Genomic DNA, 21,511 nt, shown 5'->3' with positions numbered 1-21,511 from the left:
ACCCTCCTGACTAAGGTCAGGAAGAGTCTCTTTAGGAATGCGGCATTGAAGCTGAGGCCTAAGGGGCGAGTGGGGTTAGCCAAGTACAGAGAGAAGAGTGTGTCAAGCTAGTGAAAACCACACATGAACCCCAGGCAGATCCCCCATCATGAAGGCGATTTCCCTTTTAGCTGTGCCTTCGTGAAACGGCAAAACTCAGTAACTCAGCAAAGCCCAGGAGGAACCAGAAAGAAGAGGGAAGAGCTGGGGGTGGGAAAGGAAGCCAAGGGTGGTCCAGGTTGTCAGGCGTGGTGGCTCACGCCTGTAATCCCAACACTTTGGGAGACTAAGGCGGGCTGATCGCTTGAGGTCAGGAGTTCGAGACCAGCCTAGACAACAAGTTAAAACCCCATCTCTACTAAAAATATAAAAATTAGCTAGGCGTGGTAGCACACACCTGTAGTCCCAGAAACTTGGGAGTCTGAGATGGGGGAATCACTTGAACCTGGGAGGTGGAGGTTGCAGCGAGCCAAGATCACACCACTGCACTCCAGCCTGGGCGACAGAGCAAGATTCCGTCTCAAACAAACAAACAAACAAAAAATGGTGGTCAAGGCATGCCATCTGAGCACCAAGGCAAGGGAGCAGAGGAATGGAGACGGAGCCTGTGCAGGATGGGGTCTCTCAGCACGTTGCAGGGCAACTCCAGAAAAGAGCCTGAACTTCTCCAACTCCTGCAGCTGTGGCATGGGCCACCGCTCATGGAGACAACAATTCAAATAATCACACAAATCAGTTTATAATGACAAGGTTCTTGCTGGGAGTGTGAAGCTTGAGAGCAATTCAAGCCTTCTCTCTTCCAGAAAGGTCAGTGTTGAATGAAATATACAAGAGCGTGTGTCTTACTTTTGGAGGCGCATAGACCTTCACTGGCTCCGCATTGTCTAACAGGGCCAAACCTTTCACCTAGCACTCTCATCCTCCCCAGATGTCCCCAATGTACCTTTCCACTGCCCCTACCAGAACCCATCGCGGGAGCCAAGCGCACTACTCACAGTTTCCTGGACACTGAGCTCAAGCAGTGAGTTGCTCCTTCTTCCTCAGCGCCTGCTTCCACCTCACATAGTCACAGCTCTCATTTCCACCCTGAGCAGCCACGGTTTCCCCTTGCGCAGTCCTTCTCTTTGGGTGTGCCTCTCCTCTCCCTCCACTGGACCATATGTTCCTTAAAGGCAAGAAAGGCATTTTATTCCTTTCTGTGTACTCTATGCCTAAGACAGTGCCAGCCATGTGAGGGGTCACTGAGAAATGCTTGCAGTGTTCCATTCATTAAAAACCACTAAAGGGCTAAAATGTGTGTCAATGTCTTTGAACTGAAGTCATCAGGTGGGTGAGGGAAGAGACCTGGGAGTGAAACTCACAGGAGGAAAAGAAGAAACCCTAATCAGAGGCCGGGCGTGGTGGCTCACACCTGTAATCCTAGCACTTTGGGAGGCTGAGGTGGGCGGAACACCTGAGGTTAGGAGGTCAAGACCATCCTGGCCAACATGGTGAAACCCCATCTCTACTAAAAAGACAAAAATGAGCCAAGCATGGTGGTGGGCATCTGTAATCCCAGCTGCTCGGGAGGCTGAGGCAGGAGAATTGCTTGAGTCCAGGAGGCAGAGGTGGCAGGGAGGCAAGATTGTATCATTGCACTCCAGCCTGGGCAACAGGAGTGTCTTGCGGGAGTCTTCCCATCAAAAGGAAAGGAAAGGAAGGGAAGGGAAGGGGAAGGGAAAAGGGAAGGGGAAGGAAAGGAGAAAGGAAAAAGAAACAAATGTAAAAGAAACTGCCATCAGGAAGGAGAGGGAGAATGCATGCCATGTGCCAAGGGCCTGGTGCCTGGCTGTTGCAAAAGACTTTTTTCTCCAGTGAGCCTCCCCTGTCCAGAACAGGGAGGAAGGTCACGAGGAAAGAGGACTCACACTGAGGACTCTGGCCGTGGCTACAAACCCTAGAGGTGGGCAGAGAGGACCCCTTGGGAACAGGGTGGTTAGTTGAACTTCATCTCTACCAACTCACTGTGGCAGCTGAAATGACACCCTCAAGTTAGTCCTTGGAGTTAAGGAATGAAGTCCTGAAAAAACACCATAATACAAGCCCAGGAAAGGGATGGAGGGAGAAGACAGCCCTGTTAAGACATCAGTGTTCCCCCAACATGTTTGGGAAGAACCAGCGTCTAGAAAAATAAAGGCAGGATCTGAAGGGAATGAGACAGGAGACCCTTGAAGGGGAGAAGAAGCCAGGTCAGGCAGGCTCTGAAATGAGAACATTTTCCCAGGAAAGGCAGCCTCAGGATTGGCACCCAGGGAAGGCCTGGTAGCCAGGCAATGCACAGTGAGAGTCCAGGGCTAGGGCACTTCCCTGCCACAGTGTGGGGGTCTGCGGAAGATGCTTATCTCCCCCGCAAAGGCAACCATCAAGAGGGCACAGGCTTTGCGTGTGCATTCACTGCCATAGCCTCCGTGCCTAGTCTGTGCCTGGCAGGTAACGGGCACTCAACAGATATTTCTTGAATGCATGAATGAATGAAGCAAGGCTCTCAGAATGGACCCCAAAGAGAAACTAGTCCTTCCTCTCGATTCTGCAGAGAGATCCCGATGACCAACTCAAAGTCAGGCCCGAGTTGCTGGAGGCAGTACCTGAAATGAGTCGAGTGGCCCTTCTCGCAGAGAGGTCCACGCCTGAGCAGCTGGGAAGGACCACACTTTACAAACTTACCCCAGCAGCTCTTGGAACAGGACCGAGCTCCCTGCTGTCTTTCAGGATTTCTTCAGGGAGAAAAAGAATTTTCCTGGCCATCGGGCCAGAATATAAAAACAAGGCTACATAAAACAGGCCTAAGAGAGAAAGAGCAGGCCAAAAGCAATACGCTCCTCTCTCCCCCTGTTTTTTCAGGACCTCAACTTCTTTTCCCAGTGAGGAGGAGGAGGAGGAGAGGGGAGATAGCCCAGTGACCCTGTGCCTCCTTGCCAGGACAGAGGCCCTTGCAGGCAGGGAGTCAAAGAAAACTTTTCCGAGACTGATTACCAAGAGGGTAACTAGGTACACAGAGCACATGTGAACAGGCTCCTCGTTTCCAATTCAGGACTGTCAGATGGTGATTAATGACTAACAGCCACAGAGCAGCCTTGATTGCCAACTGCTGTATTGTTAATCCTGACATTTAATGAGGCTGGACACAACTCCAGCACAATTCCACACCATCATCTGCAAATAGCACTCGACGGACTTAATTGGTTAAGTATTTGTGTGTGTGTGTGTGTGTGTGAGAGAGAGAGAGAGAGAGAGAGAGAGAATAGAGAGATATAAAGAGCAAAAGAAAGGGCCGAGGTCTCTGTAATTGTGCCCTTCGTGGCCATCTATATTTTAATGCTTGTGACTGTGTTATCGCATGAGTCAACTGTGATATAACCTTGGTCCCCAAGAGAAACGTCCGTAATAGGGTGAAACCTCCCCCCACCAGCCTCCCCACCCCGCTCCATCTGACCCCTACCATGGTGTCCTTCCCACCACCATCACCGCTGCTGTCTCTGAGGGGCAGCTGGAAACTGGCATGTTTGTGAAGTTAAAACACATGAAAGGAAGTTGAAAGAAGAAGTTGTCTCGAAGTGGGCCAGCATCCAGGGCTCCTGAGAAGCCACTTTTTCACTGGACTCTGATCAATGGGGCCTTGGCCCGCCTGGCTGGGTGGTTCCTCCTCTGCCAAGAGAGAAGTATGTTTCCCCCATTCCGGAACTCAACGCTTTCTTAGGAGATGAACATAACCACCTTATTGTTCTAAAAACAGAGTCCCAGGCAATCGGGACAGAGAGACTGGCCCAGCAGGGGCTCACTGGGCCAACTGAGCAAGGTGACAGGGCCCAGGAAAGGAGCTGCTGGCTGCACAAGGGCAGATGGAGTCAAGGAATCAGTGTCGTGGGATCCTGGCTGTCCCCACAGTGTCATGGCTGGGCCTTCCAAGAACAGATGCAGGTGAAGCACAGGGAGCCGGCTGCTTTGCAGGGGAAGGACTGGTAACAAATGGACTAAAAGCAGCACAGACATGGGACGCTGAGGGGCCGAGTGAGCAGAGCAGACCGTGAATGCCACAAGTGCTCGGGGGGTCAACGGGGACCCAAGCGCCCAGAAAAGGCGGAGAGCACACAAAGGGGTCTGAAAAATGGGACCCTCAGTAGAAAGCTCTGGGAAAACCATTATCCAGGTGAGGTTTGGGATAAATTCATTCCCACGAATTCCCCTTTGAAAGGCTCATTCCTCTAAGTATGGCCTTCAAACCAGTAGTGTCACCATCGCCTGGAAGCCCTTTAGAAACGCAGACTCAGTAGAACTGTGGTCACTAGTGGCAGGAGAGGGCAGGGGTTGGGGAGGGAGCGGTTGGCTAACAGATACAAAGTTACAGCTTAAGTAAGAGATAGCAGGAATAAGTCCTAGTGTTGTATGGCTCTGTACCGTGAGGACCACTAACAAGAATGCATTGTATCTTTTCCAATAGCTACGAGAGAGGATTTGCAATGTTCCCAACATAAAGACATGATAAATGTTTGAGGTGATGAATATGCAGATTACCCTGATTTGATCATGACACATTGTATGTAGGTATCAAAATATCACATGGACCCCATAAATATGTACGATTATTATGTGTCAATTAAAAAATAAAACTTTTTTTTTTGAGCAGAGTCTCTATTTGTCACCCAGGCTAGAGTGCAGTGGCCCAATCTTGGCTCATTGCAGCTTCCACCTCCTGGGTTCAAGCAATTCTCGTGCCTCAGCCTCCCGAGTAGCAGGGACTACAGGCATGCACCACCACGCCCAGCTAATTTCCGTATTTCTAGTAAAGACAGGGTCTCACCATGTTGGCCAGACTGGTCTTGAACTCCTGGCTTCAAGTGATCTGCCCTCCTCAGCCTCCCAAAGTGCTGGGATTACAGGTGTGAGCCACGGTGCCTGGCCAAAAAATAAAACTTTTTAAAATGAAATGTAGACTCATAGGCCCCATCCCGATCCATTACTCTAAATCTGCATTTAGAAAAATCCCCTGAGTAAAGTTTAAGTGTGAGAAGTGCTGCTCTAACTGCCATGGCCAGGAAGCCACACACAAAAGCCAGGCCTGGCCCCATCACCTGGTGTGTGGTAGCCCCAACATGTGTCTACTTTGCAACTACAAGAAACACAGCCAGGTGTGATGGTTCACACCTGTAATCCCAGAGCTTTGGAAGGCCTGAGGAGGAAGGATTGCTTAAGGCCAGGAGATCAAGGCCAGTGTGGACAACATCACAAGACCCGATCTCTATTTAAAAAAAAAAAATTAGCCAGATACAGTGACACACACCTGAAGTCCCAGCTGCTCCGGAGCCTAAGGTGGGAGGATCGCCTGAGCCCAAGAGGTCGAGGCTGCAATGAGCCGTGATTGCACCACTGCACTCCAGCCTGGTAGACAGAGTGAGACCCTGTCTCAAAAATAAAAAAAAAGAATAGAGTACTACATATATATATATATATATATATATATATATATATAACACCATATATATAATATCCTGCTAAGCATTATGTTTTAAGCATTTTTTTCATACAGCCTCAGCATTTTGATGACTGCATGATACTGTTAGGCTATTTCTAATTTTTCTCTATTTTAAATATATATATAATGACTTTTTAAAAAATCATTGTGTAGGTCAGGCGCGGTGGCTCACTCCTGTAATCCCAGCAGGCAGGCAGATCACCTGAGGTTGGGAGTTTGATAACAACCTGACCAACATGGTGAAACCTCGTCTCTACTAAAAATACAAAATTAGCTGGGAATGGTGGCACATGCCTGTAATCCCAAATACTCAGGAGGCTGAGGCAGGAGAATCGCTAGAACCCAGGAGGTAGAGGTTGCAGTGAGCCTAGATCAGGCCAATGCACTCCAGCCTGGGGGACAGAGGGAGACTCTGTCTCAAAAAAAAAAAAAAAGGCTAAAGTTTGCCCAGTGTGGTGGCTCATGCCTGTAATCCCAGCACTTTGGGAGGCCAAGATGGGCAGATCACAAGGTCAAGAGATTGAGACCATGCTGCCCAACATGGTGAAACCCCATCTCTACTAAAAACATAAAACATTAGCCAGGCATGGTGGCAGGCACCTGTAGTCCCACCTACTCAGGAGGCTGAGGCAGGAGAATCACTTGAGTGAATCACAGTGGAGGTTGCAGTGAGCCGAGATCGTGCCACTGCACTCCAGCCTGGTGACAGAGTAAGACTCCATCTCAAAAATTAAAAAAAAAAAAGCTAATGTTTCCTCTTGTGACTCTGGGCCTCGGGATGTCCCTGCAGTGACCCCACCCCCCAAATCCTCATCCTGAACCATCACCTCATCCCACCTGGTCTCACAATGGCTTCATTAAATCCTCCTGGAGCCTCAATCCTATAGCCCTCACCATTCTGAAACTGTGGGAAAGAATGTGGAATGGAACCAAGGGCCCCGGGTTCCCGTTCTAGCTCCTCTGCTTCCTGTGTGACCATGACAAAGTACGTCCCATATCCGTGCCTCAGTTTCTTCCATATAGAATCAAGGGATTGGATGAAATGGATAATCTCTGAGGTCCTTTGCAGCTGTGACTCTCTGTGACTTTACTTCAGAGAATTATCATTAGGCGTAAATGAAATGAGATCATGGATGTTATGAAACATTGAAAAGGTTTAAAACTACACACATATATGACACACATAGGAATAAGGCATCTCCTTCCCTTTTTTTGTTTTGTTTATTTTTTTGAGACAGTCTTGCTCTGTCACCCAGGTTGGAGTGCAGTGGTGCAATCACAGCTCACTGCAGCCTCAACCTCCTGGGCTCAAGCAATTCTCCCGCTTCAGCCTCCTGAGTAGCTGGGACTATAGGCATGTGCCACCATGCCCAGCTAATTTTTTGGAATTTTTGGAGAAATTGGGTTTTGCCATGTTGCCCAAGCTGGTCTCAAACTCCTGGCCTCAAGCAGTCCTCCTGCCTTGGCCTCCCAAAGTGCTGGGATCACAGGCATGAGCCACCACACCTGGCCAAGAGTCTCCTTTTCTCTAATTCCTAGTGTCATTTTGTTTTCATGGTGCTTTTTCTGCCAGATTGGGAGCAGCATGAGGGCAAAATGGAGTTTTCTTTTTTGGGATTACAGGGATGTGCCACCATGCCTGGCTAATTTTTGTATTTTTAGTAGAGACGGGGTTTTACTATGTTGACCAGGCTGGTCTCGAACTCCTGACATCAGGTGATCCGCCCACCTTGGCCTCCCAAACTGCTCGGATTACAGGCGATGAGCCACCATGCCTGGCCTCTATTTTTTTTTATCCCCCCTCAATAACTAATACCCACAGAAGCTGCTCAGTAATCTTGTTGACTTGGGGACCAACTGATAACCCCCTGGTTGCTCATTCATTTAAATGGACTTGTAAGAAGCTTAACAGAAAAGTGGTTACCTTTGCTTCTTAGGAGGGGAAGGGAAGAACCTATTTTAAATATATGTCTTACTTCTCTCAAGGAAAAAAAATAGTTTGGCCCCTCAAAATTAGTTCAATTTGGAAATTCAAATGGAATTTTTAATACTGCCTTATAAATTAACACATACCAACATGCCCAAGGCTTAATTCCATTCCCCAGACTCTTCTTAAGCAGTGTGCTGAATGCCAGCCCTCCACTCTATAGTAAGAGAACACAGAAGAGATACTATAAAGTACGAAAATTGTTAAAGCAAACATAGCAGGACTTAGACGTCAAAATAAATATTGCCCATTCAAAATGTCCCTTTGGAAGGATATACACTCATTCTAATATGTTGCCTTGCTCAAAACTCTTGGGAATGTTTTGAAAGCCATCTTCAAACCATCAGCTTTTTAACTGACAATTACAAATCTTTATGTGGTGATTAGCAGGGAAATGTCTCTTGAAGACAACCCTGGTGAACAAGCTGGATGATCAGGCTTATTCAGTCAGGTCAAAACTCTAAATAATGTGTGTCTTATAATGAAGCTCTTAATGAGCACATGAGAATCTCGTGTAGCCTTCCAACATGAATAGGCTGAAGGTCTTCTTTCTCTGAGTTGCATAGGTTCAGCCTCATGACAGATCTTCTACCCTGGTCCCACTCTCCACCTCCCAACCCCCATCACCTATTCTCAACACTGCAGCCAAGAGATCTTTTAGAAACAGAATCAGATTGCAACACTCATTGGTTTGAAAGCCTGTGAGGGTTCCCGTCTCTCTTGAAGGAGTGGCCAAAGTCCACAGCATGGCTTCTAAGACCTAGCTCCCTGTGCCCTCTCCAATCTCTTCCCACCCCACCGTCTCCTTCAGTGGCTCTGGCTCCAGTCACATGGCCTCCCTGCCATCCCTCAAACACACTAGGATGCTCCTGTGTAGGGCCATTCTCTCACTGTCCTCTGTTTGGAAACGTCTCTTCCAGAAATCCACTAGGCCAGCTTCCTCATTCACTTTACGTCTTTGGTAAATTATCACCTTCTCCATGAGACATATTGTGATTTTTCTATTTAATACCTCTATTAATAGTGCCTTCTTTTTCATAACATCTTCTGCTTAATACCTTCATTTGATAATTTCCATTTAATAACACACAGACACGCGTATACACACTCACTCCTTAGCCCAGGACCCTGGCCTTCTTTCCATTTCTTCCCTGGTACTTCCTACCTTCCACCATACTATCCAGTTTATCTAATATTATTTATAGTATTTCTTTTTGTCTGTATGCTCCTGTGAGAACTAAGGTCGAGAAGGCCAGTATCTTTGTCTGTTTAATTGAATCTCAAAAGCCTAGAACAGGCGCAAAGCTGGTACTCAATAAAAACATGTTGAATTGAATTGGATTGGATTGCACTGAATCGAAGTAACTTGAATTGCATTGCATCATGTTGAATAAGTCCCAACTTATATAAAGTATACTCCCTGCCTTCCAGTTGCTTGTATATCTGATTGAGAGAACTAGAGACATACACATGAAAGTGACTGGGCAGTACACAGCAGTCCAGGACTAAGCGGAACTCACAGTGATGCTACAGGAACAAATGAGTGCTGGCTGGAGGAGAAAGGACCTGCGCTGAGCCTCTCATCCAGTCAAGCAAACCCTCTTCTTGTCCCCAGCACAGGCCCTGCCATTCCAATCTCTACTCCTGCTCACACTGGCCCTCTGCCTGATGTCCCTCACCTTTCCTGCCCACTTACCTAAATGCTCCCCTCCCACCAATGCTCAGTCCAAGCCCTTTCCTCCTCACCACTTTCCCTGATAACTCTAGCCCTCCTCTGAGCCACGGTAGCTCCTATGTTTTGTTTCAGATCATTTGGCCTCTACATAGAACTGTTCTGTGTGCGCGCATGTCATTTCCCCAGCTAAGAACCACAGCTTTTGTTTCTCTCTTAATAGTACCAAGGCCAGGGGCAGTGGTTCACGCCTATAATCCCAGCACTTTGGAAGGCCCCGGTGGGTGGATCACTTGAGGCCAGGAGTTCCAGACCAACCTGGCTAACATAGTGAAACCCCATCTCTACTAAAAAATACAAAATTAGCCAGGCATGGTGGCTCACTCCTGTAGTCCCAGCTACTCGGGAGGCTGAGGCACAAGAAACGCTTAAACCTGGGAGGCGAAGGTCACAGTGAGCTGAGATTGTGCCATTGCACTCCAGCCTGGGTGACAGAGGCAAGACTCTGTCTCAAAAAAAACTAAAAAAGGATAAAGGGGTATATGAGACATTGGGAAGCCGGCCTAAAATGCTATAGTTGTGACGATCCCTCCTTTCCATTTTGTTCCTATGAGTTTGTCATGGGAATTTGTCTTTGTCAGGGTAGCCTGGACAGATCAACCATGGACAGATGTGTCCATCTTCTGCCTGAAACCATAATGAGTAGCAAGAGGTCAGAGAAGCTCTGGAGAGAGCAGACGGCACCAACAAACGTGGCCGAGGCCAAGGGTCCTCTGCACCGACGGAACACAGAAACGTTAGGGAAAACTAGAGGACTAATTTAGACCCCTTGACAATTTTTGTTGCGAGTTCTTCCCTTTCTTGGTTGTTAGCACCCACGTTACTCTCTCATGCCTGCCCAGCAGAAGAGCCGAGAAGTGTGTAAATTATCTTGACATTACTCTTTCAGGAATTCCTGGCTAATTCCTTATACCCCTCCTCCCTCCACATCCTAGGAAACTGAGCAGAAGTTGGATCTTCTCTCTTAAATGTAACCTGGCTCACGTGCACTGAAGAACATGCAAGAAACTTGAGAAACAGAATTAGCTGGGCATGGTGGTAGATGCCTATAATCCCAGCTACTTGGGAGGCTGAGGCAGGAGAACCGCTTGAACCCAGGAGGCAGAGGTTGCCCTGAGCTGAAGTCATGCCGCTGCGCTCCAGCCTGGGTGACAGAGTGACTCCATCTTAAAAAAAAAAAAAGAAAAGAAACTTGAGTAACAGGAGTCCCCATCCTAGTGCAGTCTATAACTGTCCTCTGCCCCTTCTCTCTTCTCCTCCCTCCTTTATGTAGAAAACTCAGAGAGACAGACCAAGAAACTAAGCAGCACTTCCCATTGGTCGATTTCAGAGGCACCTGTGCAGACCAGGTTTCTCCTCCCACTGCCCTGACTCCACTCTCACACATGAAATATCAATATCACTATTACCAAACATCACCATTCCCCCACTGTCACAGCTAGAGCAGAGGCTGAAAAGCCAAGTCCCTCCGAGAAAGGAAACGGGGCTTAACTTCAGAGTGAGACAGAAAAAACTGAGACGAAAACTTTTCCTACGAGCAGGATCTGCTTCTTTGGGAATGGTGGGTGGGGGTTGGGAAGGGCAGGGAAAAGGAGCATAAAGGAAAATATGTTGGCACCTAGTGGCTGAAGAAGGGAGAGAAGGGTGTGCCAGGGAACGAGGGGGCGGGTGTGGAAAGATGAGGCCTGGGCACTGACGACAGCCTTCCCTGATTCCACGAGCTTGCCAAGACCCAGCCCTAGATCCCAGAGGGGTCACAGCCAAGGTCCCCCCTCTGGAAGCCACTACCTTTCATTTTCTTGCTCGCCAGTCTCTGTGCCCAGAAGCGCTGTCTGCCAGGCTCTGGCCAACTTGTAGCCTCTCCATGCTGAAAATGACACCCTAAAAAAGCCGAAGAAGAGGACCCAGCACACAGCCATGAACCACATATACACCAAGAGGTAACTCTAAACTCCAGAGCTGGGCCCAGGAGGAGGGGAAGGGTGGAGGGGGGATGAGGTTTTTCCACTTCCATTCGCAACTGTCAGGCGGGTGATTAATGACCAACAGGTTTGGAATCGCCTCTATTGCCAGATCAGTATTGTTGCCCGTGACAGCTAATGAGGTTGGACAGGCTTCTCTACACTGAGCTTTACGGCCTGCTCCCTCCCCTGCAGAGTTCACAAGCCCTGCCAGCTTTTGTGCACTGGAATGTTCAAGCCCCACCTCCCTTCATTCCTCCACCACCACCTCCCCCCAACTCCCTGAACCACCATCTCAACCCAGATTCTTGCCCATCCACCCAGGAAGCTGCGTAGTGAGGCTTCAAGCCCCATCCTGCTCAGAGATACCCATCTGTTATACCCACACCCCCAAAAGCCCCTTCCCATTCCCACTGGAGCTTGAGCAGTGGGACTGGAAGGAAGGAAAAAGAACAAAAGCACACATTATAGCCCTTGGGTTTAAGACGACAGAAGGAGCTCCGAACACTTGCTTTGGATGGTCTGGCCAGCAAGTTTAACAAGGCCATTCCTCAGTCAGCTGTAAAACTCAAGAAGTATTTCACACACTCACGGCTTCAATTTGGCAGATGTGCTAAGCGGTGAGGATGGAGGAGTGAGAGAACTTGGGAAAGGTGGTTTAATAACAGTTAATAATGATTTTTAACCAACCACCTTACACTTAGATACACAAAGCCAGGTGTTAGTGCAGAAATCAACCTGGTCCTAGGTCTAAGAGTAAGGAAATACTGGCTTTGTCTTCTGCTCTCTTACAAATGATATTTACCTTTGTGCTAGTTCACATCTTGATACGGTTAAGCACGTGTTTGCCTGTGGTTTAATATTTGAAGGAGTTGGAGCAATGTAATAAGCAAACAACATAAAAAGCCCAGAAAGACCCCCTCAGCTTAAAAATCTATTACTTTTCAGTGTGATATAAATGTATTTTGCTTCTGCTCAGAGCAATTTCCTAGTTTACTCTTATTAAACCAGGAGACAGCTTAGCAGAGTTCTTGATTTATGAAACACACACTAGATTCATTAAAACCTTAAAAGATTTAATACATTTTATCAGGACATTAAATCTGTGCAGGCTTTTTAAATCAAATACCTGCCATATTTCATCCCCCACACCCTGCACACTTACTTAAGAACACTTATATGTGGACTGACAAACATTATGGGTGTTTTGGGCCTGATTTCTAAGTGGCAGTAAAGTCCTCCCCTCCAAGATTTATAGCCTGGCTTCTCCTCAAGTCTGGTCTTCCAAAGAACAAGTGACTCTCCTCTTTAGAATTTGGTTCAGTAGGATGAGCTGAGATCTACATTTTACACACATGCATGCAAACATGCACACACACACAATTTCTTCCTCTCCCATTCCATAGCCAAGGTTCCTATTCTCATGGATTCTCTAGGACCCTACCCTTCAACACCACCCGCTCATCTTCCATCTTCTTCCAGAACTCCTACTGGCTTCTGATTCCATGCAGACGCACTCCTAACATCTCCTTCTCTCCCTTCCATACTCCCCTGACTCAGCGCATACAGAACTGCATCCATACAACACCTGCCATGCTTTGGGAAGCAAAGCTTGCCCTCTTGTTCTTCATCCTCTCTTTTTTTTTTGAGACTGAATCTTGCTCTGTCACCAGGCTGGAATGCAGTAACACAATCTCAGCACACTGCAACCTCTGCCTCCCGGGTTCAAGCGATTCTCCTGCCTCAGCCTCCTAAGTAGCTGGGACTAGAGGGGTGCGCCACCATGCCCAGCTAATTTTTGTATTTTTAGTAGAGATGGGGTTTCCTCATGCTGGCCAGGATAGTCTTGATCTCTTGATCTCATGATCTGCCCACCTCAGCCTCCAATTCCCTCCTTTTTAAGTCTATCCATACCACAGTGGTTCTCAGCTAGGGGCAAATTTGTCTCACACACATACAACTGGGGACATATGGCAATGTCTGAAGACATATTTGGTTATCACAATGAGGTGGGGTGTTGCTACCAGCATCTAGGGATAGAGGCCAGAGAATCTGCTAAACAACCTACAATGCACAAGCCAGCCCCCTCTACCTTACATCATGGAAAAAAGAGAGGAAGAGAAAGAGAAAAAGAAAGAATGAAAAAAAAGAAGGAAGGGCCAGGCATGGTGGCTTACGCCTGTGACCCCAGCACTTTTGAAGGCCAAGCCAGGAGAATTGCTCGAGACCAGGAGTGTGAGACCTGCCTTGGGCAACACAGTGAGACCCCATCTCTACAAAAATAAACCAGGCATGGTGGCATGCACCTGTGGCCTAGCTACTCAGGAGGCTGAGACAGGACGATCACTGAGCCCAGGAGTTCGAGGCTACAGTGAGCTATGCTTGTGCCACTGCATGCCAGGCTGAGTGAAAGAGTGAGACCCTGTCTCACAACTAAGTAAATAAAATAAAAGGGAGGGAGGGAGGGAGGGAAGGAAGGAAGGAAGGAAGGAAGGAAGGAAGGAAGGAAGGAAGGAAGGAAGAAAAGGGAAGGAAAGGGAAGGAAAGGGAAGGATGGAGAGAGACTGAGTGTCTAGAACCTTACCAGGCATAAGTGGTCCCCTTCACTCTCCTTCATTGCTTTCATACTTAGGATTGTGGCTCATAGATAGTAGTTGTTTCAATACTTGTTTATAGAGTCAAAAAAAAACTCTGTCCTGATGCCTTGACATTTTCCAAATTCACAAATGTAAGAGGAAAAAATATTGGATTTCCAATCAGTTGATCTGCCTGTGAACTTGAGGAATTGCTGAAGCCCTCTTTCCTGTGTGTCCTTATCTGTGAAGCGGGCTTGTGGTGATATTACCCTCATGGAATCCTATGAGCATTCAATGACTTGGTGCAACTGACAGTGCGTTTACATTTTAACAGGTCACGGGATGTTTATTATTTTAGTTGACAAACACTTACTGAGTGCTTATTCTGTGCCAGGAATTATGTTAGACCCTCGAAGGGTGGGATGAATACAAAGATGAATAGATGAAGCTCCTGCCCTCATGGATCTTACAGTATTTCGAGAAGCACAGACAAGAACTAGAATGTTTCAGTGTATTATAATGAGTGCCATATGACAAGAACGCACAGGATATTGTGGACACACAGAAGAAATATCTAGAAGGGTCTTGAAAGATGAGTAAGGCCGGGCACAGTGGCTCACGTCTATAATCCCAGCACTTTGGGAAGCCTAGGGAGGTGGATCACTTGAGGTCAGGAGTTCAAGACCAGCCTGGCCAACATGGTAAAATCCCATCTGTACTAAAAATAAAAAAATGAAGCAGGAATGGTAGTGTGTGTCTGTAATCCCAGCTACTTGGGGAGGGCTGAGGCAGGAGAATCTCTTGAACCCAGGAGGCGGAGGTTGCAAAGAGCTGAGACTGCACTACTGCACTCCAGCCTGGCCTGTGACAGACAAAGAAAAAAAAGAAAAGATGAATAAGATCTGGTCTAGCAAAATAAAAAAAACTACAGAATAAGATCTAAAAGCTGCAGGTATAGGTAGGGGATCACATCATTAAAGATCTTATATGAAAAGTTAAGAGGATTTGAATTTTTTCAGTAGGAAACCTATTATGGTGTTTTTAAGCAGAAAAGGTATACATCAAAGAACACATGGGGCACACTGTGGCCAACACAGTAATTTAAGGGTGAATGACAAGGTTGGGACAAAGAGATGGCTAACATTAGGTTACTACAATAATCCAGGTGATAAAGCCCTGAACTGCCTGGAGAGGGAAGTACGGGGTCAAGGAATAATTAGGATGAATGGGGCAGATTAAAGTGAGTGGCTGAGTGTCTACCCTGGATGTTTGAGTGACTGGTGACATCTTTAGTGGGAGGGAACTATGAGTTCCATTTTAGAGATGATCCATTTCTCCCTGTTCAAAATCCAAAGAAATGGTATTCTAGTGTGTAGCTCATGGTTATTAATATGCATTTAGGAGCATCATCAGCGACCCTATAATTAGAATATGGAGAACACAAGAGGCCTTCCAGAAAGAGAAGACAGAGAAAGAAGAGCAGTAGGGGCCGGGCACGGTGGCTCGCACCTGTAATCCCAACACTTTGGGAAGCCAAGGCAGGTGGATCACTTGAGGTCAGGCGTTCAAGACCAGCCTGGTCAACATGGCAAAACCCCATCTTTACTAAAAATACAAAAGTTAGCCGGGTACGGTGGTCGGCGCCTCTAATCCCAGCTACTCGGAAGGCTGAAGCCAGAGAATCGCTTGAACCCAAGAGGTGGAGACTGCAGTGAGCCGAGATCACACCATTGCACTCTAGCCTGGGCGACAAGAACAAAACTCCATCTCAAAAAAATAAAAGAAAAGAAAAAGAAAGAAGAGCAGTAGGTCAAAGACAGAGTTCTGAGGAAGAGTTGAGGATGAGCTCATGGTAGAGATTAAAAATAGGAACATTCGGACAAGTAGACAGAAACCCAGGAGGGAAAGAGTAATTCACAGAGGCCAAGGGATGAGAGGTCTAAGCATTCAGGGGGCCAATCGACAGCACCATGTGCATCAGAGAAAGGAACTGAAGGGTTAAGAACAAGGGAATGGAAAGTGAGGAAGTAATGACATCAAGTGTAGCCTACTTTTTCAATAAACTTTGCTCAAAGGGAAGGAGACAAATCAGGTAAGAACTAGAGGCTTACACATGATCAACGGAGAGGCTTAGAGGGAAGGGCGTGGAGAAATTGCACAAGATTATAGGCTGTGGCTAAAGAACTAGTAGAAAGGAGATAATTAAAGGCTCTAGGTCCCTAAGGAGAGAGGAGGATGAGATTAAGGAACCAGGTGAAGAAAGACTGGCCTAGAATAAACACGGGCTACCTTATCCTCTGAGACTCACATCCAAGTATATAAGGTATCTCTTATGTACAGCAAAAGAGGAGTCTATCAATGACATAGGGAGATGTGTAGATAAATATATGTAGATAAAATTTCATACAGTCATTTTTTTAAATTCCTAATGTTACTATAAATTCAGAGTGGGAGGGTTAAAGGAAAGATCATCCCAGGCAAACGAGGCCAAGCCAAAATGCAACTGCCAGGCTTGTCGGAACACAATCTCAGGGTCACAGGCTCCTCTTCATCAACCCCAAATGCAGCAGGGACCTTAGCCAAGCCCCTTTTCGGGAAACTTCTCCTTGGACTTCTCTACAAGTAAAAGAAATGGATTGGATCAAAATCATAGGCAATAACCTATCTGTCCATCAAGAGATGAGTGGATAAACAATTGTATAGCTATACGATGAAACACTACACAGCAATAAAAAGGAATGAACTCTTGATAGACTCAACAACATGGATGAATCTCAAAATAATTATTCTGGGTTTTCAAAAAGCCAGACCCTCCCCTCAAAAAGAGTACATGCTATACGATTCCATTTATATAAAATTCTACAAAATGCACACTAGTGGCAAAAGTAGATCAGTGGTCTTTTGAGAATCGAAAAAGGGGTGTCCCAAGAGGGGCAACAGGGAAAGATTGCAAAGAGGCATGGGAAATTTGGAGGCATGATGCATGCGTTCATTATCTTGATTGTGGTAATAGCTTCACAGATGTTTGCAAATCAAAACGTAAACTGTAGACTTTATGAACAGTTTATTATATGTCAATTATATCTCAATAAAGCTGTAAAAACATGTAATCACAAAATGACCTTTTGGTGCCTTCTAGCTGACTTTCAGCTCAATTTTTTTTCCTGATGGCTCTTTGATCCCTTTACCCAATTGCCTTGAAGAAACCTCATTAGCCCCAAGCAAATATGCTTTTGTTCTTGGAAGTCACCAATCCTGATTTTTGCAATTGAAAAAAAAAAGAGGAAAAATTTCTGAGCACTCTTAATAATTAGGGATACAGTTCATTCCTTTTCTCCTAAGCTCACTAAAATCTTACTGGAATCAAACATTCTAAAAGATGTTTTCTATTCTCTGTTTTAGAGCCTAAAGTAAAAAAGATAAACTTTAAATCAAGCAGAAACTTTTTCCAGCAACTTCCGCTCTTGTGATACTGAACTGAACTGAAGTGACAGATTTTAAGAGTTGCCTGAATCTTTTGGAGTTAACCTGGTTATTGACTTAAAAAGTCTAATCGTGAAATTGACTTTAAAAATTCTAATTGTGAAAAAAGCGGTCTCTTCTCTCTTTGGAATGGCACTCTCACTAACAATTTTCTTGATCAGAGGACCCAACAAACAGCAATAGAATAGAACATTATGGATTGCTGGGCGAGAGTATATTTTAACCTGCTTCAACCTAAAACTGCAAAATAAACTGGTCCAATTTAATTTAAAAAGTTTCATAATTTCTGACCACTGATCTACATTTCTGAAAAGTTACATGTAAAATAAACGTGGTGTATGTGTGTGTGCATATGTGTGTGTGTGTGTGTGTGAAACTGAATCATTTTCTAACTCATTCACTATAAAAAAAGAGACGAGATCATTTGAACTCTGCCTTTGCAATTTATCATCTTCGTGATCTTAGACAATCTCTTAATTTCTCTAAGCTTCAACTTTCTCCTCTAAAATGGAGTTGAACTCAAAGGCTGACCTAAAGATTACATAAAATGAGAAAAAGTAAGGCACCGGGGCTGATACATAGACATTATTCAATAAAGCTTTATGAAATCTGTATTACAAATATCTACTGAGGTATAATTTCAGAAGCCTTTATCTCTTCTTCTGATAAGCTTTCATTTGGTTATTATTCAATATCATACAGCTTAAAGTTTATCATTCTCTTGCCCTGTGTCACATTAATAATCTGCAATAACAACCCCCAAACATGCAAGAACACATTAAGGGAATTTGCTATTACAGCTAACATTTGGTGAACACTAAAATTTACCAAATATTGTGTATAATTTTCACAATAGTCCTATGACTTTCATATTATTATTACTTTGATTTTGTAGATGAAGAAACTGAGGCACAGATAATTTTTCCAATGTTACAGAACTAAGAGGCAGGGTCCAGGATTTAAACAAGACAGCCTGACTGTGGAGTATCTGAGCTAAATCACTACTCAATACTTCGAGGTTTTTTTTAAAAAAAATTTTAGCCAGGCACGGTGGTGGCTCACGCCTGTAATCCCAGCACTTTGGGAGTCCGAGCCACGTGGATCACTTGAGGTCAGGAATTCAAGACCAGACTGACCAACATAGTAAAACCCTATCTCTACTAAAAATACAAAAATTAACCAGTCGTGATGGCATGTATCTATAGTCCCAGCTACTCGGGAGGCTGAGGTAGGAGAATTGCCTGAACTTGGGAAGTGGAGGCTGCAGTAAGCCAAGATTGTGCCACTGCACTCCAACCTGGGTGACAGAGCGAGACAAAGAAAGAAAAGAAAGAAAGGAAAGGAAAGGAAAGGAAGGAAAGAGGGGGGAGAGAGAGAGAGAAAGAAAGAAAGAAAAAGGGAGAGAGAGAAAGAAAAGAAAGAAAGAGAAAGAAATAAGGAAAGAAAGAGAGAGAGAAAGAAAGAGAAAAGAAAGAAAGAAAGAGAGGGAGAGAGAAAGAGAGGCCGGGCGCAGTGGCTCATGCCTGTAATCCCAGCATTTGGGGAGGCTGAGGCAGGCGGATCACAAGGTCAAGAGATCGAGACCACCCTGGCCAACATGGTGAAATCCCGTCTCTACTAAAAATACAAAAATCAGCTGGGCATGGTGGCACATGCCTGTAGTCCCAGCCACTCAGGAGACTGAGGCAAGCAAATTGCTTGAACCCAGAAGGTGGAGGTTGCACTGAGCCAAGATCACACACTGCACTTGAACCTGGCGACAGAGCAAGACTCTGTCTCAAAAAAAAAAAAAGAAAGAAGAAAGGAAGGAAGAAAGGAGAGAGGGAGAAACAGAGAGAAAGAAAGGAAGGAAGAAATTGTAAACTCTTTTGTTAAATAAATCCCTGCTGGGTAACATAAAAATCACAAGTCTCTTAAGAAGGTTTTCAGAAGTACTAGATCATCTACTGTCCACCCCCCTGCCTTTAGGCAGGTCCACAACTAAATAACCCTGGTCTGGTAAAAAGTCTCCTAAGAACAAAATCCCAAAACTTCTACCCACAATTCACTCTAAAGTTTACTGTGAGGAAATTATTGTGCTTTTATTATTTCTAATTGACACATAATAATAGTACATACTTACGGGAAGGGGAGGGAAGATGGGGGTTGCCAGAGGTTGGTTAAAGGAAATTCTTAAATTACAAGTATTTAAATACTTGATGCTGCAGGCTAGCCCCTATTTCTTGGGTTGATGAACCCTAATATTTCCATTTTTCTTACTCACTCAACTATTAAATAAACATTTATTAAGCACACCCAGCTGAGTTATATCACTGAACCTGGAGAGAAAAAACTCAAGTTGTGATAGGATCGGTCAAGAGAATGTCAGCTGTGTCTGTTTGCGGTGGGGGATGCAGGGACAGAGTAGGGAGAGGAAAGGCCTTCATTTATGGAGATGGGCACAGAGCTCCCAGACAGCACCATGTAACCCCCTTATGGCCTTCACCATGTAATGCTGAAACATCCCAACACTCAGAGCAAACCCAGGAAAGGCAAACGGGCCAATCTCAAGCAGGCACGCCTGAAAAAACCACACTTCCCTTTTCCTGAGTCTTAAATCTGTCAAACACCACCAGCTTGCCATCTTCCCGGTATAAAAGTTTTTTATTTACTGAAGGCTATAATTAAGCGGACTCTTTCTCTCCTGCAAACAAAATATTAATAACTTCAGTGGTTGAATTAGAAATGCCCCAATGTGATGCTGGTGAATAGGGCAGGTTGAGGACAACGTGAGGCCCTTAGACTAGGAGACACAAAGTCTGGATTCCGGCCCTGATCCCACGTTGCCTTCAGTCTGCATTTACTGTGCACCTAAGCCCGGCAGGGTGCGGTGAGTGGGGGCGGGGGGGGTACGGAAGGAAAGTCAGTCTCTGCTCTCCGGGGAATGGACAGTTTATTCATAAAGACGATGAAATGCACAAGCCCCTGTGCACTGTGGCAGGGGTTACAAAGGCAGTAAACTCAAGATATTAAGGAAACACAAAGGAAGCTTTCCTTGGCTGTTTTTGTTGTTGTTTGTTTTTTGTTTTAGAGAAGAGGAGTTTTGCTCTTATTGCCTAGGCTAGACTACAATGGCACCGATCTCGGCTCACTACAACCTCCACCTCCCGGGTGCAAGCGATTCTCCTGCCTCAGCCTCCTGAGTAGCTGGAACTACAGGCGCCCGCCACCGCGCCCGCCATCACTCCCGACTAATTTTTGTATTTTTAGTAGAAGATGGGATTTCGCCATGTTGGCCAGGCTGGTCTCGAACTCTTGACCTCAGGTGATCCGCCCACCGCGGCCTCCCAAAGTGATGAGATTACAGGCATGAGCCACCGCGCCGAGCCTCCTCGCCTGTTTTTACCCCTGAACCTCGCTCAACTTCTTAGATTCCGTTCATTAAAATTAGGATAATAATTCCTTGTTAGTAGTATACTTTGTGGTGTTGCAAGATCACAAGGGCCAAGGCTCCCAGAAAAATATAAAGGACAATTCAAGGTAGGGATTATTAATTAGTGAGGTAATGATGCTAATCTGCACACTGAAAAGATTATTTCAGCTGTGCTATAGGAAAGAGAACAGTTGCAACTTGCTAGTACCTGATCAAGGGGGAAAAACAAAACAAAAAAGGCCGGCGTGCCAGCTCACGCCTGTAATCCCAGCACATTGGGAGGCCGAGGCAGGAGGACTGCTTGAAGCCGGAGTTTGAGACCAGACTTACCGAGAGACCCTGTCTCTACTAAAAATAAAATTGCCAAGTGCCCTGGCGTAAGCCTGTGGTCCCAGCTACTCAGGAGGCTGAGGTGGGAGGATCGCTTGACCCCAGCAGTTCGAGGCTGCAGTGCGCTATGATGGTGCGCTGCACTCCAGCCTGGGCAAAAGAGTGAGACTTTGTCTAAAAAAAAAAACAAAACTAACCAGGTTCGGCCTTCTGCGGAGGGAAATCCGGAGCAATCCCCAAAGTCAGTGCCTTGAAAACAGACACCCTGGGTCTCAGCACTCCCGGCCACACGCGTCCCGCCGCTCGTTCTCGGGGAGCTACCACCTTCCCCGCTCTCATCCCCAGCCCCAGGCCAGACACCAGAGACCGAGGTCCAGGACCGCATGAACCTAGTCGCGGGCGATCCCTGGCGGCCACCTGCGGCCACCGACCACTGGGAGCGCGAGGGGCGGGGCGCAGAGTGAGCGCGGGGCGGGGGTGTG

The 21,511-nt window shown here is 46.2% G+C and overlaps 2 long non-coding RNA genes across 6 annotated transcripts in view; one reads left to right on the top strand and one right to left on the bottom strand.

Annotated features, from left to right (window-relative positions):
• The window catches only part of LOC110569317 (uncharacterized), a 324,713-nt gene extending 303,318 nt beyond the window's left edge, over positions 1–21,395 (bottom strand). For 2 of the 5 annotated variants that reach the window (XR_010339585.1, XR_010339587.1), the window contains exons 1-2: positions 4,877–4,966; positions 1,035–1,204 (exon numbers count right to left, since the gene is read on the bottom strand). This is a non-coding gene — a long non-coding RNA (uncharacterized LOC110569317). Of the gene's footprint in view, positions 1–1,034; positions 1,205–2,742; positions 2,922–4,876; positions 4,967–7,621; positions 7,676–21,226 lie in introns of those variants that run through there. The other 3 variants (XR_010339588.1, XR_010339589.1, XR_010339586.1) reach the window with 3 other exon arrangements.
• On the top strand, positions 3,810–17,632 carry LOC105733553 (uncharacterized). Its single transcript, XR_001111304.2, has 3 exons — positions 3,810–4,225; positions 11,078–11,207; positions 17,207–17,632. It is a non-coding gene; the product is annotated as an uncharacterized LOC105733553 (long non-coding RNA).
• Positions 21,396–21,511: the final 116 nt, after the last annotated feature.

Source organism: Aotus nancymaae, unplaced genomic scaffold (assembly GCF_030222135.1).
Source record: "Aotus nancymaae isolate 86718 unplaced genomic scaffold, 86718_ANA_hifiasm-v0.15.2.pri h1tg000079l, whole genome shotgun sequence".
NCBI classification, from domain to species: domain Eukaryota; kingdom Metazoa; phylum Chordata; class Mammalia; order Primates; family Aotidae; genus Aotus; species Aotus nancymaae.
This window is presented reverse-complemented; position numbering and strand designations above follow the sequence as displayed.